Genomic DNA, 17,256 nt, shown 5'->3' with positions numbered 1-17,256 from the left:
ACTTAATATGCCAGCAAATTTGGAAAACTCAGCAGTGTCCACAGGACTGGAAAAGGTCAGTTTTCATTCCAATCCCAAAGAAAAGCAATGCCAAAGAATACTCAAACTACCACACAACTGCACTCACCTCACACGCTAGTAAAGTAATGCTTAAAATTCTCCCAGCCAGGCTTCAACAGTACGTGAACTGTGAACTTCCAGATGTTCAAGCTGGATTTAAAAAAGGCAGAGGAACCAGAGATCAAATTGCCATCATCAAAAAAAGCAAGAGATTTCCAGAAAAACATCTACTTCTGCTTTATTGACTATGCCAAAGCCTTTGACTGTGTGGATCAAAACAAACTGTGGAAAATTCTTAAAGAGATAGGAATACCAGACCACCTGACCTGCCTCTTGAGAAATCTGTATGCAGGTAAAGAAGCAACAGTTAGAACTACATATGGAACAACAGACTGGTTCCAAAACGGGAAAGGAGTATGTTAAGGCTGTATATTGTCACCCTGCTTATTTAACCTATATACAGTGTATATCATGCGAAGTGCTGGGCTGAATGAAGCACAAGCTGAAGTCAAGATTGCAAGGAGAAATATCAATAACCTCAGATATACAGATGACACCATCCTTATGGCCGAAAGTGAAGAAGAACTAAAGAACCTCTTGACCAAAGTCAAAGAGGAGAGTGAAAATGTTGGCTTAAAACTCGACATTCAGAAAACTAAGATCATGGCATCTGGTCCCATCACTTCATGGCAAATAGATGGGGAAGCAATGGAAACAGTGAGAGACGTTATTTTGTTGGGCTCCAAAATCACTGCAGATGGTGACTGGAGCCATGAAATTAAAAGACACTAGCTCCTTGGAAGAAAAGTTATGTCCAACCTAGACAGCTTATTCAAAAGCAGAGACATTACTTTGCCAGCAAAGATGGGGAGGGAGGTGGGAGGTGGGTCCAGGAAGGGGAACACATGTAAATCCATGGCTGATTCATGTCAATGTATGGCAAAAACTACTACAATATTGTAAAGTAATTAACCCCCAACTAAAATAAATAAATTTATTTAAAAAATAAAAAAAATTAAAAAAAAGGTCCATCTAGTCAAAGCTATGGTTTTTCCAGTAGTCATGTATGGATGTGAGAGTTGGACTATAAAGAAAGCTGAGCACTGAAGAATTCATGCTTTTGAACTGTGGTGTTGGAGAGGACTCTTGAGAGTCCCTTGGACTGCAAGGATATCCAAGCAGTCTGTCCTAAAGGAAATCAGTCCTGAATATGCACTGGAAGGACTGGTGCCGAAGCTAAAGCTCCAATACTTTGGCCACCTGATGCAAAGAACTGACTCATTTGAAAGGACCCTGATGCTGGGAAAGATTGAAGGCAGGAGGAGAAGCGGATGACAGAGGATGAGATGGTTGGATGGCATCACCAACTCAATGGACATGAGTTTGAGTAAACTCCGGGAGTTGGTGATGGACAGGGAGGTCCGGTGTGCTGCAGACCATGGGGTTGCAAAGAATCGGACATGACTGAGTGACTGAACTAAACTAAACTAAGGGACAGCGATTCTGGAGTTCTCTGAGGGGAGGTTGTGAGCCCTGAAACAAAGAAAGGGCCAAGTCTGCCTGAATCAGTGTACAGTGGGACACAGTGGGAACCACCAAGAGTGATGTTGGTGACCTGTAAGTAAAAGGGCCCATGCAGGGCAGAGTCCGGCTACTCCAGGCCACCAGGAACTGGGTTCTGGTCACTGTTACTGCTGCACATCCCCAGCCTTTTCAGGTGCTCATGAGTTGTCTGTAATTAGACACAGTTCCGTGGGAAAGGATTGACTTTGTTCTCTGTGGTGTCAGCTGGGGTGACGGAACTGGGGGCTGGAAGATCTACTCACAGAAGGCTCACTCACATGGCTGGAAAATTAGTGCTGGCTATCAGCTGGGAGGGCTTCCCTGGTGGCTCAAACAGTAAAGAATCTGCCTGCAGTGCAAGAGACCCGGGTTCAATCCCTGGGTTGGGAAGATCCCCTGAAGAAGGGCATGGCAACCCACTTCAGTATTTTTGCCTGGAGAAGCCCATGAGCAGAAGAGCCTGGTTAGCTATAGAATACAGGGTTGAAGAGTTGGACACAACTAAAGCGACTCAGTGTGGAGCTCAGTGAGTGATAAGCCTGAGGCCTTGGTTTCCTGCCACGTGGCCCTCTCCTTGGGCTGCTCAGGCTCCCATGCAGAATTCCGGGAGTGAGCATCATGAGAGAACCAGGTGAAGCAGTGTGCAGAAAAATGAAAAACAACTGGCTTCCTCAGTGGAAAAGCCCTGTCTGTCATATTTGCTGATTTTCACAATATGAATGCTCCCACCATAGCCCATTTCAAGCCACTGAACACAGAGTTTGGAGGAGGGGTACACAGTTGGTGTGAGCCAACTCCAGCAGGCATTCACTTTGGGTCACTTCTGCAGAAGTCTACATACATGCGCATGTTCAGAAGAAGAAACTTAAACCCCACATCTTCATGGGAAGTGTTTTTTCTTTTTTTTTTTTTATTTGACTGCACCGGGTCTGAGTTGTGGCATGTGGGATCTTTTTGATCTTCACTGTGACATGCAGGATCTTTAGTTGCAGCATGTGGGACCTAGTTCCCTGACCAGGGATTGAACCCGACCCCCGGCATTGGGAATTTGAAGTTTTAGCCACTGGACCACCAGGGAAGTCCCCATGGGAAGGGTTTTGAAGTCACACTGTAAGAAGAGCTTGTGGGAAGGGAGATATTTTTGCTGCAATTTAGAAATACAATAGGCCTAAATACAATAAATACAATACAATAAATACAATACAATTGTATTTAGAAATACAATATAGATGCAAATGCCTGGAGAAACCAGGTGGATGATGTAAGTTAATGAAGGGGTCAGGTGACAAAAGCAGTTGTGATGTGCCCTCAGTGTTGTGGAGAAACAGGGGATGGAGGAGGCCCCGGATGGAGGAGGCCCTGGAGAGAACCCACAACGGGAGAGTCAAACACTTTTTAGCCCAGATCCAGCCCTCAGGGCTCTTGTTGGCCAGCTTAGGTTGAACAGTTTTCAACTCAGGAAATACTAGAGGAAATAAATTAATTCTTTTATTTTTTTAAACAAAGCATATTAACTTTTAAGTTTGGTTACAAAAAAATAACAAACTGCCTTTAGGCTATCATTAGATATCCTCTGAAATTAGTAGACCCAAGTGACATGTGCGTTCAAGATTCTGATTAGCAGTGGCTGCATGAAATGGTTCTCAGATCAAGTCTGTTTCTTCCTGAGTTTGCCTTGTATTCCAAAGGCACAGTAATTGTGCATAACACACACACATTAATTGTGCATTACGCACACACACACGAATGTGTAATTGGCAGATGTCATAGTTGTTGTCATCATTGTTCAGTCACTAAGTGATGTCTGACTCTTTGCAACCCCATGGACTGCAGTATGACAGGTGCCTCTGTCCTCCACTACCTTCTGGAGTTTGCTTAAATTCATGTCCATTGAGTCGGTGATGCTATCTAACTATCTCATCCTCCGCTGCCCTCTTCTCCTTTTGCCTTCAATATTTCCCAGCATCAGGCTCTTTTCCAGTGAGTCAGCTCTTCCCATCAGGTGGCCAAAATATTGGAGCTTCAGCTTCAGCATCAGTCCTTCCAATGAATATTCAGTGTTGATTTCCTTTAGGATTCGATGTCATAGTAGGTGTTCAGTAACATTTGCTGATTGAATTAAGTAGATCTGGCCTGTGTGGTGTGATCCACATTTTATTTTCCATGTGAGTCTCTGTTCCAAGGTCTCATGAGATGTCAGCCCCATGTTGGCTGATTTAGCCGATGGACATGCTTGGCTGTTGACCACGGGGGTCAGGGTGTCGTTAGGATTGGAATTTAGTGTGTGATCCTATAATTCCTCTTTGTCCTTTGACACAGCACCAGTCAAGGCCTCCTGAGAAGCAGAGCCTGGCTTCGTTATCTGAAGGCTGATTAGCAAGCAGGAGGATTGTCTAATCTCTGGGCTTCCCTTCTCCCTGAGGAGGATGCCTTTTGGCGAGATCTGCCCCAGCCAGAGAGAAAGGAGGGGTGGGGAGAACAGTAACGTTCACAGTGGGATATTTTCATACTGGCTGGAAGCAGCTACTAAAATTAAACGTATGGATTATTTGTGGGTTTCATTATTCAGACTATTCCTGTTCCCCACTGACACAGATAATTGGAAATTGACTATACTCGCTCTGTGAAAAGATTACAGAAACACAGTGAATGATTTATGTAGCTGGATGAAAAGGAACATGGGTCTTCTGATGTTGTGTGTGTGCGCGCTAATAAAAGTGTTCGGTATACAGGTTTCAGTTAATTGGTTACTATTTACTGGGAACTTTCTATATACCAACATTAAGTTTAGGGATTGAAGAAATAGGTTGTGGTCTCTGACCTCCAGGGAAACAGGATCTGCCTAAGAAAAGTCATATAGCGTTACAATGAACCAGTCAGTGGTTGAAGCCAAGAGTGAATTGCGGTTTACTTTAGGCCTACAGACCACAGAGTGCCTGATTCTTTCACAGATGCCGTCTCCTTTACTCTTCTCAACAGTCTTGTGAGATAGGGATTAGTTCCTCTGTTTTATTGGTGCAGATACTGAGGCTCAGAAGGTTAAGTAAACTTGGCCATGATCACTCAGTCAGTGGAGCCAGGATTCAGTGTCAGTACCTTTTTGATTTTAACCCTGGCTGTCTTGTTCAGTGTCTGTGAATCTTCAGATTCCAGGCTCATCTTTTGAACAGTAAGTGCTGTCACAACTGTGTTTTGTTTCCTTCCCATGGTGGCTTGAGAAGACTTAGGTAGGAGGCATGTTGCATGAGGGGCAAGAAGGGCTGCAGGCTGGGGCTTCCATGGGTTGGACTGGGGATGTAGAAGAGCTGACAAATGGTCTGTGCGAACTATAGTCACAGTAGGAAAAGTGGACTGGATTAATCCTGCTTTGGAGAGAAAAAGCTGACCCTTGCACTGGGGCTGAAGAGCAGGTGGGTTGTGCAGTGGAGTAGGGGAATGGGTCAGTGGAGGGGGTGTGAAGAGGTAGGTAGAGGAGCAAAAGTGAAACCTCAGAACAGAGAAAGTAGAAGACAATCTTATTTTTGCTTTCATGTTTGATTTGGGTTCTTCAGTTTTTTAAAAAATATTTATTTATTGACCACAAACTGATTTTGATGAATAGTGATTCATATTGATGAATCTGTGAAAGACTATTATTATTTTCAAAAATAAAGTTAGGGGCTTCCCTGGTGGTCCACTGGTTAAGAATCTGCCTACCAGTGCAGGGGACACGAGTTCAATTCCTAGTCTGGGAAGGTCACACATGCTCCAGGCAACTAAGCCCGTGAGCCACAACTGCTGAACCTCTATAGCCTGTGCTCTGCAACAAGAGAAGCCACCACAATGAGAAGCTTGAGCACTCAAACTAGGAAGTAGCCCCCCGTTGCCACAACTAGAGAAAGCCCAAGTGCAGGAACGAAGACTCACCACAGCCAAAAATAAATAACTACATTTGTAAAAAGTTTAAAACAAAGTTAAATGTATGAATGGATACGGAGAAGGCAATGGCACCCCACTCCAGTACTCTTGCCTGGAAAATCCCATGGACGGAGGAGCCTGGTAGGCTGCAGTCCATGGGGTCGCGAACAGTCAGACAGGACTGAGTGACTTCACTTTCACTTTTCACTTTCATGCATTGGAGAAGGAAATGGCAAGCCACTCCAGTGTTCTTGCCTGGAGAATCCCAGGGATGTCGGAGCCTGGTGGGCTGCCGTCTGTGGGGTCACACAGAGTCGGACACGACTGAAGCGACTTAGCAGCAGCAGCAGCAGCATGAATGGATAAAGAAAATGTGATATATATGTAAATATAATGGAATGTTATTTAGCCATCAAAAAGAATGGAGTCTTTCCACTCGGGAGAACATGAATGGAGCTTGAGGACATTATGCTAGGTGAAATGTCAGACAAAGGCAAACTCTATATTGTCTCACTTAATATTTGGAATCTAAAAAAAGCCAAAAATGAGATTCTTTCAGGCCTTTGAGTTTCAAGGTACAGAACCTTGTTGAACCAGCTCAAACACACATGGTGGTTCTTGTAAAGAAAGCTCACAGAATCCAAGAAAAAAATTTCCAAATAGAACCAGCCTCTCAGTCACTCTGGCTGGGAAACAGATGACAATGGAGGTTTTTGTTCTCTGTCTCTGCCTCTCCCTAGGGTCCTGTGCTGCTGGTTTGTCCGATTCTATTCCTTCTGCAGACTAACTTTTTCTGGGAAAAGTGTCTGCCCCGGTCCCTAAAACTATGTGACCTGTCAACTCCAGAGCTTATTACTCCTACTGGCAAAAGTTTTTATGCCTTTTACTGAAAATTCGGGTGAGAATTAGATTGAACTCATTTATCTGTCTGAGCACAGCCTTAGGTCACACTGGCTGCCTTTGGGTCACATGTCCACCCCTGGTCCTGTGAACTGTTTCTCAAGAGAGTGGGAGGCCTGGTTCTTTCCAAGCTGTGCAGACTTACCCTCAAGGTGGCTTTGTATTATCTGCACTACTATGAGCCACTTAAGGGCGGAGACCCTGAGAGCACCAGGTTTAGTGTTCACCTTGACACACAGTTTGATGCTTTGTAAATATTCTTGTTTTTTTCTTTGCTCTCTTGTTGGAAGATACTACCCTTCAGAAAGGACCGAGAAGCCTGCATCTCAGCTATTTATTCAACTGCCATTAAGGAGTGTGGTGAAGCAGAGAGGACTCAAAAATTAGTTACTGCCAGGAGGTAATGGTTTGGAGCTGTGTGCTCCTCTTATGAACAGGATCAATAGATTATCTTCATTAGAAAAACAAGATGAAAAAAATCCCAGAGAAGCAGAACAGCTGCAGCCTGGGATATGTCCTCTAGATAGAATTTAACTATATGTCGACTCAGGCCCCTGTAAGTGTGACAGAGTAATAAACTCTTAATTGGAATATCTTGGAAGGTGGCCAGTCTGAGTGAGTGAAAATTGTGAAATTATGACAAGCGCTTAGCCAAATACAAGGCCCACTTTAATGACTAGATAAGAATCATTGATAAGCACAGTGTTTACACGAAAATGATGCTGATAAAGTGATTGCCAAATATCCAGAATTAATTTTCTTAAGTAGATTAAACATCCCCCTTCCAATTTTTGTGAGCATTGATAAGTCGATTCACAAACATATTTCTAAAATCACTACAAATTCCAAATGAGCTGATTCTGAAGATATGTTTTACTGGTTTAAAAAATATATATTTACTACCAACTTGTGAATTTATAGTTGCTAAAAATGGCACTAGATTTTAATTGTTTTCTTAGGGAAAACTATTATACAGAGGCTGCATGTAATTGTGTGTAAATCACTTATGTTCTGCTAAGGTGGGTATTTGTCTGAGGAGGCCTTACAAATAGCTTTGAAAAGAAGAGAAGCAAAAGGCAAAGGAGGAAAGGAAAGATATACCCATTTGAATGCAGAGTTCCAAAGAATAGCAAGCAGAGATAAAAAAGCCTTCCTCAGTGATCAATGCTGAGAAATAGAGGAAAACAATAGAGTGGGAAAGACTAGAGATCTCTTCAAGAAAATTAGAGATACCAAGGGAACATTTCATGCAAAGATGAATAAAAGATACATGCAAAGATGAAATAAAGGACAGAAATGGTATGGACCTAACAGAAGCAGAAGATAATAAGAAGAGGTGGCAAGAATACACAGAAGAACTATACAAAAAAAGATCTTCATGACCCAGATAACCATGATGGTGTGATCACTCACCTAGAGCCATACATCCTGGAATGTGAAGTCAAGTGGGCCTTAGGAAGCATCACTATGACCAAAGCTAGTGGAGGTGATGGAATTCCAGTTGAACTGTTTCAAATCCTAAAAGATAACGCTGTGAAAGTGCTGCACTCAATATGCCAGCAAATTTGGAAAACTCAGCAGTGTCCACAGGACTGGAAAAGGTCAGTTTTCATTCCAATCCAAAAGAAAGGCAATGCCAAAGAATGCTCAAACTGCCGCACAATTGCACTCATCTCACACACTAGTAAATTAATGCTCAAAATTCTTCCAGCCAGGCTTCAACAGTACATGAACTGTGAACTTCCAGATGTTCAAGTTGTATTTAGAAAAGGCAGAGGAACCAGAGATCAAAATGCCAACATCTGTTGGATCATCAAAAAAAGCAAGAGAGTTCCAGAAAAACATCTATGTCTGCTTTATTGACTATGCCAAAGCCTTTGACTGTGTGGATCACAATAAACTGTGGAAAATTCTTAAAGAGATAGGAATACCAGACCACCTGACCTGCCTCTTGAGAATATCTGTATGCAGGTCAGGAAGCAACATTTAGAACTGGACATGGAACAACAGACTGGTTCCAAATCAGGAAAGGAGTATATCAAGGCTGTATATTGTCACCCTGCTTATTTAACTTCTATGCAGAGTACATCATGAGAAATGCTGGGCTGCATGAAGCACAAGCTGGAATCAAGATTGCTGGGAGAAGTATCAATAACCTCAGATATGCAGATGACACCACCCTTATGGAAGAAAGCAAAGAACTAAAAAACCTCTTGATCGAAGTGAACGAGGAGAGTGAAAAAGTTGGCTTAAAACTCAACATTCAGAAAACTAAGATCATGGCATCCGGTCCCATCACTTCATGGCAAATAGATGGGGAAACAATGGAAACAGTGAGAGACTTTATTTTTTTGGGCTCCAAAATCACTGTAGATGGTGATTGCAGCCATGAAATTAAAAGACACTTGCTTCTTGGAAGAAAAGTTATGTCAAACCTAGAAAGCTTATTCACAAGCAGAGAGATTACTTTGCCGACAAAGGTCTGTCTAGTCAAAGCTATGGTTTTTCCAGTAGTCATATATGGATTTGAGAGTTGGACTGTAAAGAAAGCTGAGCACTGAAGAATTGATGCTTTTGAACTGTGGTGTTAGAGAAGACTCTTGAGAGTCCCTTGGACTGCAAGGAGATCCAACCAGTCCATCCTAAAGGAAATCAGTCCTGAATATTCATTGGAAGGACTGATGCTGAAGCTGAAACTCCAATACTTTGGCCACTTGGTACGAACAACTGACTCATTGGAAAAGATCCTGATGCTGGGGAAGATTAAAGGTGGGAGGAGAAAGGAGTGACAGAGGCTGAGATGGTTAGATGGCATCACCAATTCAATGGACATAAGTTTGAGTAAACTCTGGGAGTTGGTGATGGACAGGGAAGCCTGACATGCTGCAGTCCATGGAGTTGCAAAGAGTCGGACACAACTGAGTGACTGGACTGACTGAACTGAACTGAATATTAGATTTATGCACTGTTTGTATTTGTTCCGGATCTAGACGTATTGTTTGGTGGGAAACACAAGGGAATAGTGTTCTGGTCTGTGGGAAAGGTAGCTAGAACAGTCTTTCATCTTGCATACTCTTCTGGGATGTGTCTGTCCTACTCCATCAAAAAGTGGAGAGTCCCCACCCCTTTGGTAGTGGCCCTGTGACAGTGGTGACACATGGAGTACAGTGGAACCGACTCTGCTATTTCTAGGCTAGCTCTTTGCTGGCTCCGCTGCTTTCAATTACTCCCTCTTGGGAGCCAGCTACCATAGAATTGTGTCTTAAGGACTTCTCTGGTAATCCAGTCGCTAAGACTCTACACTCCCAATGCAGGGGGCACAGGTTTGTTCCCTGGTCAGGAACTAGATCCCACATGCTGTAATCCAGCGCAAGCAAAGAAAGCAAATTCACCCTTCCTCTGCCTTTTTGTTCTATTCCGGCTCCTTGACAGATTGGATGATGCCCACCTGCATTGGTGAGGGCGATCTTCTTTACTCAGCTCACCAACTCAAATGCTAACCTGTTCCAGAAACATTCGCACAGACACACCCAGAAATAATGTTTTCCTAGTTCCCAGAGCATCCCTTAGCTCAGTCACAGAAAATTAACCATCACAGCACCTTAAATTGCCCAGTTACAGCCTGGAGGATACCTGGTTTAGTGAATGTGAAAAGTGAAAAGATTTTAGTTGACTAAAAGCTGAGTGTGAATCAATGTCTTGAGGAAGTTGCCAAAGAGAAAGAAAAGAAAAATACAATATAGCGACTTTCATTAGGATCAATAGAGGCAAATAGGCTGGCTTGAACCGGGTGAGGGGTCTACTCTGCCTGCCTGCACGGGTCAAATCAACCCTGAAACATTGCACTCAGTTCTGGGCATGGCCGGAGCCAGACCTGACACCCTGGGGCCTGAATGAAAAAGGGTGTTCCTACAGGTTTCTCCCACTTGTTGGAGTGTTCTAGGAGCCCAGATCCCAGCCTAGCATATAAAGGCATTCATTCATTCAGTACTTATTCTCTGAAAAGCACAGGAATTTGTACAGAGGTAAATCAATCAACACTTTGAAGGTAATGAAGAACACTTTGAAGGTAATGAAGCTGAAGCTTCCAACTCTTCTCTTGCCTGAGTCTCTTCTAAGGCCTTGATGAGCCCTGGATTGCAATGCATCCCCATGGTTGTATGTTTTTGCTAAATTTGTAAACCTGAGCTATTATAACTGGATTGATTAAGAGTCCTGTCTCTTTCAGCTCTGACCTCCCTTTCATGGTATTATGCTTCCTTCCACTTGAGTTGGGTGTCACTAGAGGGGTGGTGATCAATTTTTTTTTTTTACCATCTGAAGGGGAAATTGAGGTGCTATGCATTTTCAACTGGGTTTAGAGGTATGGATAGATATAGTTTGCTCATTTATGAGCATAATCATGTTCTTGCCTTCCTTATGTAGATATGGCTTCTAGGAATACTCTTAACCTCCATGGTATTGATTTACCTGGTATCATGACACAATGGTACTGTCGACTGAAAAAAATAGTCACAACCTAGAAATTGAGAGCTATGTTTTATTTGGTGGAAATGTTTAGGACTTCAAGCCTGTGAGACAGCATCTCGAGTAACCCTGAGAAACTGCTCTCAGGAGGCGGTGGAAGGAGTCAGGTTATATAGAAGTTTGCAACAAACAGGGCAGGTAGTCTGAACATTAAAGATTACTGTTAATTAAGGAAAACCAAACATCTCAAGTTAAGGAATTTAGTGCTCTTCTGTGTACAGGAAGTTGCAAGTGTCTTGGCTCACTGAAATCATTCCTTTCGTATGCATCTCAGCTATCTGGGGCCAGTATCCTTCTTCTTGGTTTTTCAGGCGAGCAGCAGGCAGCCAACAGCTGCTGGATCACAGACATTGTTCTCTCGTTCGGATGCCCTCGGGGCTCAGAAGTGCACATTTGGAGGCCTGAAATTGGTGATGGCTGTGACATCCTTCTTTACTGATATGGCAGGAAATACTCCATTTCACAGTACAAGACCAGAAGTCATATAGTAATACAATCAGATCCTACAGAACCCAGAGCCAGAAACAAGTAAGAAACGGGGAAGAAAGAAGATTTGAAATGTACAAAGTCATAACCTAGTCTGGGGAAAATTCTTCCAAGTATCAGACAAGTAAAATTGTTAGCAAAGGGTTGATCACTCTCCATGCTTAGACAAAATGGAGTTCTTTCCTGTAAAATAAAACTTACCACACTCATGCAATGAGGGGATTTATGACACATTGGTAAATTTTGTTGTTGTTCAGTTGCTCAGTCATGTCTGACTCTTTACAAACCCCATGGGCTGCAGCATGCCAGGCTTGCCTGTCCTTCACCATCTCCTGGAGCTTGCTCAAACTCATGTCCATTGAGTCAGTGATGCCATCCAACCATCTCATCCTCTGCTGCCCCCTTCTCTTCCTGCCTTTGGTCTTTTCCAGCATCAGGGTCTTTTCTAATGAGTCAGCTCTTCAGGTCAGGTGGCCAAAGTATTGGAACCTCAGCTTCAGCATCAGTCCTTCCAATGAATATTCAGGATTGATTTCCTTTAGGATTGATTTATTTACATTAGTAAATAATGGTAATCAAATCAAGAGTATTTAAGATATGTCTCTGAACAAGTGATGTCCCCAAATCTTACAACTATTATAGGAAATAACTTGATATATGTAACATTCCCATTTGACAAGTTGTGATGCCCAAATAAACCTTTCAAAACTCTTGATAACACAAAACAAGTCTTGGTCAACCATGCCTGCTATCGAAAAAGGTATAACAGAACTTTTATCATATGAAAAGGCAATCAAAGATTATGCAGTTAAAAAATTGGTGGTTAAAAAAATATTACAGAGAGGTATTAGGCAGTTGGGGCTTCTCTGGTGGCACAAATGGTAAAAATCTGCCTGCAATGTAGGAGACCGAGGTTTGATACCTGGGTCGGGAAGATCCCCCGGAGAAGGGAATGGCTACCCACTCTAGTATTCTTGCCTGGAGAATTCCATGGAAAGAGGAGCCTGGTGGGCTACAGTCCATGGGGTCACAAATACTTTTGCACTTTTTCACGATGAGGAAAAAAATATATGTTATTTTTTGGGTTTTGTTATATTTACCAGTTTTTAAAATTTGCATTTTGTTGTGAGTTTCTTCTTCATTCTAAAAAATATTCACTTTTCACTCAATCTAGTGTTTATAATTTTACTGATTTCCTTCAAGAAGTTCCCCCTGAATCATATAAACTTCAGGATTCAGAAAACTTATATCCATCCTGGCTGGGTTTCAGAGAAATTAAAATATGAGTGTGGCTAGTGTCTGGCCAAAGAAATTTTGTAAAAGAGGGGAAAAGAGGCAAGTTCATCGAAGAAGAACGTCCTGGGGAACATGACAGCGGCCTCAAGAGAAATGTTCACCACTTTCTCTGAGGCTTTGGGGCTCTCTGGGGACACCTTCACCGAAATCTCAGCTTTCCAGTCTGCCCTTCTCCTTGCATTCACAATTCTCTTCCTAAAAGAGAGATTCCTTTTATAAAACAGTTAGCCTTCCCCATGCAAGTCACATGCCCAGAACTGGAGCACCTACATCTCTCATACTGTTGTCTTGGCCTAGAATGCCCTTCCCGTTAAGTGACTTAGGAGGTGAGTCATCAACAACGTCATCGTCAGTGGCTCCCTTGCTCCCTTGGCTACCTGACCTTGACCAGGTCATTTGACCTTCCCTCCTCTCTACAGTCCAGGGTTAAAATGCCAGCTTCAAGGGCAATTGAAAACCACTAAATGAGTTAATGTATGTAAAACACTGACCAACTTTAAGCTCTAAACAAATGTTTAATGTTATTACTCCCCTTCCTTCAAAGCCCAATTCAAATATTACCTTTGTATTCAAATGCTACCTTTACAAAGACTCCCCCCACCCCCGCCAACCCACTGACCATTCCTCACTCTGTGCACACTTGTGGTTTTTCATGTATTTCCTTTGTTCTTTGACTATTGCTAAGCCATTCACTTAGTCATTCACTCTTTTATTTCGTACATATTTATGGAGCTCCCCTCCATTCCAGACATTAGCCTGCTCCCTCACTGCATTTGTAAACTGGGCAGAGGCCGTCTTATTCTGCGTTGTGTTGCCTTCAGCAGTTAACATTACCTTGGCACTCAGTAAAGACTCAGTGATGGCTGCTTTCCTGGGGTAACTGGTGGGGATGAATATTCTCTGCACATAGAGCACAGCCCTATTTCCTCTAAGGTAGGAGGAATGGCTCCATCCTGGCTAGACATTAGAATCATTGGGAAAGAGCTTCAAAAGAAGTGGGGATGCCTGTGCCCCACCCTCAGGCACTCTGCTTTAATTAGCCTGGAGTGAGACTTGGACACTGAGTTATTTTTAAAGCCTCACAGGTGATTCCAATGGGCAGTCGTGTTTGCTAACCACTGCTCCAAGATAGGAGAAGGCAATGGCAACCCACTCCAGTACTCTTGCCTGGGGAATCCCATGAATGGAGGAGCCTGGTAGGCTGCAGTCCATGGGGTCGCTAGGAGTCGGACACGACTGAGCGATTTCACTTTCACTTTCCACTTTCATGCGTTGGAGAAGGAAATGACAACCCACTCCAGTGTTCTTGCCCGGAGAATCCCAGGGTCGGGGGAGCCTCTTGGGCTGCCGTCTTTGGGGTTGCACAGAGTCAGACACGACTGAAGTGACTTAGCAGCAGCAGCAGCTGCAAGATAGGAGCTTCCCAGGTGATACGCGCTGGTAAAGAATCTGTCTGCCAATGCAGGAGATGCAGGAGACTCTGGTTGAATCTCTGGGTTGGGAAGAGCCTCTGGAGTAGATAATGGCAACCCACTCCAGTATTCTTGCCTGGAAAATCCCATGGACAGAGGAGCCTGGCGGGCTACAGCCCATGGGGTCGCAAAAGAGTTGGACACGACTGAGCATGCACCCTCCAAGATAATCTTCTCTGGTGACTGAAAAGTGCCTTTAGTTCACTGGTCCATCATGAGGATGACTCTGGGGTCACAAACCCTGCTTGATGTCCTAGTGCCTGGATCTTTTGAGGTCCTGTGCGGTTTTGATGCACCTGCCAAAGGCCAGGTCAGGTACACTGCCATCAGCTTTCTAGTTTTTTATTTTTATTTTTTTCGATCCTTTACTCTGTTACTTCATTGAAATGAATTAGCAGGTGGGTCAGGGCTACGTGGCTTTGCCAGGACCACATTCTCCTGTTTCTCACCTTTCTGCAATCTTCAGCTCTCCTCCACCAAGGACTGAAAAACAAAAGGACTCTCAACCACCCACGCAAGGACTAAAAAAAAAAAAAGATTCAGAGTCCCCTTGCACCCTGACACCCCCATTTCTTCATTTCCTTTCACCTTCCTACGTCCCTAATCGAATTTTTACACTTCATTTATATGTTGTTAGTCAGCTTATCCTTGTGTTTTCTTTCTCTTCTCTCCTTGAACAGCTTCCCCTCGGGGTCTACCACCTGTGATTATGCCTCCCAAGCAGCCAAGCCGAGCAGTATTTAATAACAGGGGTGCTCCCCTGACAGCGCTTTTGATAAAGGTGGTGGGGAAGCGTCTTTCTTTCAGGGCTGCACTCGGAGAGAAAGCCTCGCCAGGTATCGCAATCTAAGATGCTCCAGGCTCCACCTGTAATTACACCTTCTCCACCTCACCTATCCACCTCCCTTTCAGAGAAAAACCATAGCAGGTGACACTTACCTCCCCAGTGGGGGAGGCGCTGATGCCTCAAAGCGGAGCCAGCAGGAGTTCAGTAGGGAAATAAAACGCATATTCCATTTTTTATCTGCGCTGCGGGTGCTGTCAATAGGAGAAGAGGACTCCTGGCTGCCCTCGGAAAGATCATTCACTCGGGCGGTAAAAACAACAACCTTTACATTTTTAGGGAAGCTTGTTTCCAAAAGAAATTATGCCTCCATTACAGGCCATTTTAGACCCTAAGCGATATGTTTGCATTTCCACAAGAATGTTTACCTTTCTCTGCGGGGAACCAAGGCCAGCTGGGGCTGTTCAGAGTTAGTGACTGCGATCAAAGCTCACCACTTCAGCTCAGGGAACCAACAGTTAGGTTTTGGAGTGGAATCTCAAGTCACTAATTGGCTCTGCAGGTGCCTTTGTTTTTGCTTTCCACTCCCTAAGTGCCCGTGTCTGTCTTGGGCTGGCCTCCCTGGGTGCTAGAGAATTCTAAACAAGCAGAGGCCCACAGAGCGTCCCAGGAAGGGGCTGTCTGTCCGTCAACTGAAGGTGAGTGTGAAGATTCTTTCGGAGAGTCTTTTGTCACTTTAATTCTGTGTGCCTCTGTTTTGGTATAATTATGGTATTTACCTACTAGGTTCATGTGAAGATTAGGTGAGATAAGGCAGATAAACTCAGCAAGTGCACAGCGCGCGTTCCGCTCTCTAAATGGGGGTCATTTTCCGTTTGGTGTTCTTTCCTCTCGATACACAAGTGGGGAACAAAGTCCTACATGGAGGATGGCTCTCCTTGCTTCTCCCCAGGGAGGAACCAACGAGGAAACACAAAGAAACCTTCTGAAATCCTCAGCACGGTGGCAAAGTAACAGTTGGAGGGCTCCCTTGTTGCTTTTCTCTTTTTTGGCTGTGCCCGGTCTTCATTGCTGTGCACGGATCTTCTCCAGCTGGGGTGAACGGGGGGCTACTGTCTAGCTGTGGTGCACATGCCTCTCCCTGTGGTGGCTTCTCTTGTTGTGGAGCATGGGCTCTAGGCACACAGGGCTCAGTAGTTGTGGCACACTGGCTTAATTGCCTTGGCATGTGGGATTCTAGTTCCCAGACCAGGGATGGAACCCTCATCCCCTGCATTGGCAGGGAGATTCTTAACCACTGGACTACCAGCAAAGTCCCTCTCGTTGCTTTTCAATCCATGGTTCCACCTTCTGCTTAATACTCACAGGGCCAGAGATGCACCCTCTTTCCAAGGATGCCTGTATCATTTTCAGACTTTAAAAAGTTTTTATTCACACTGGGCTCAATCTATCTTAATGTGTTGTGATGGATGGGATTGCAATTAAGTCAAACCTTAGGATGGAGAATTGAATTCTTGGGTCCCTTCCAGCTCTGAGCATCTATGAATCCAGTCTTTTTTCTCGTTCATAACACAGGAGGAGTTATTACTTCCCCTGACACCACTCCTAGGAGGATTGACTGTAACCACGTTGGTTTCAAAAGTGCTGAACAATTTAAGGGATATTCATTAATGTCTTGGGGAACACATGACATGTTTTCAGTAAGACTGATAGAAATTTTTCAGAAGTTTATCAAACACACCCCAAAATACAGAGAATAGTAGGAAATTACCCCATGTGCTTATTACCCAGCTTCAAAAATTACAGTTTTTCTTTTTTTATAACGTAACAATATTATATTAGTTTTGGGTGTACAACATAGTTGATTCAATATTTTTATAGATTGTACTCTAAAGTTATGACAAAATGATAAATTTCTCTGTGCTGTATAATATATCCTTGTTGCTCATTTATTTTTTAAAAATATGTATATTTATTTGGCTGCGCTGGGTCTTAGTTGTGGCATACAGGATCTTAGATCCTTTTGTGGAATGTGGGGTCTTTAGTTTGTGGCATGCAGACTCTTAGTTGCAGCATGTGGAATCTAGTTCCCTGACCAGGGATTGAACTCAAGCTCTCTGCATTGGGAACTTGGAGTCTTAGCCAATGGGTCACCAGGGAAGTCTCAGTCATTTATTTCATGCACAGGAGTTGGTGCCTCTTAATCTCATACCCTTACCTTGCCCCTCTCACTTCTCTCTCCTCACCGGTAACCATTAGTATATTCAAAAA

General features: G+C 43.7%; 1 long non-coding RNA gene across 9 annotated transcripts in view; it reads left to right on the top strand.

Moving 5' to 3' along the window:
• The window catches only part of LOC145532588 (uncharacterized), a 623,961-nt gene that overhangs the window by 175,280 nt on the left and 431,425 nt on the right, over positions 1-17,256 (top strand). The window contains exons 5-6 of one of the 9 annotated variants that reach the window (XR_014073403.1): positions 6,711-6,820; positions 11,259-11,692. The exons of the other annotated variants lie outside the window; for them this stretch is intronic. This is a non-coding gene — a long non-coding RNA (uncharacterized LOC145532588). Of the gene's footprint in view, positions 1-6,710; positions 6,821-11,258; positions 11,693-17,256 lie in introns of those variants that run through there. 9 annotated transcript variants of the gene reach the window in all.

This window comes from Giraffa tippelskirchi, chromosome 13 (genome assembly GCF_054371585.1).
Source record: "Giraffa tippelskirchi isolate mGirTip1 chromosome 13, T2T-mGirTip1v1.2.pri, whole genome shotgun sequence".
Classification (NCBI taxonomy): Eukaryota; Metazoa; Chordata; class Mammalia; order Artiodactyla; family Giraffidae; genus Giraffa; species Giraffa tippelskirchi.
This window is presented reverse-complemented; position numbering and strand designations above follow the sequence as displayed.